Here is a 212-nt window from a genome sequence, read left to right as displayed (position 1 = left end):
CCCTCCTGTGTGATGCTCGCTGGGAAGCCCCCCTTGGGCCCCGCCCCTCCCCCTCACAGGCAGGAAGGGCCCGTGAGCCCCGTGGGCTCCGCGGTGTCCCCGTCACACGTGTCCGCGCAGCGTCGCGCCGGGTCACAGCGTGCTCGGCCTCCCCCGCCGGGTCGCGTCCGGCCAACGCTGCCGAGAAGCAGTTATAACCCTCATACTTTACA

Source organism: Gavialis gangeticus, unplaced genomic scaffold (genome assembly GCF_001723915.1).
Source record: "Gavialis gangeticus isolate Ggan-Ray unplaced genomic scaffold, GavGan_comp1, whole genome shotgun sequence".
NCBI lineage: Eukaryota > Metazoa > Chordata > Crocodylia > Gavialidae > Gavialis > Gavialis gangeticus.
The sequence above is the reverse complement of the archived record's forward strand: the minus strand, read 5'-3'. Positions refer to the sequence as shown.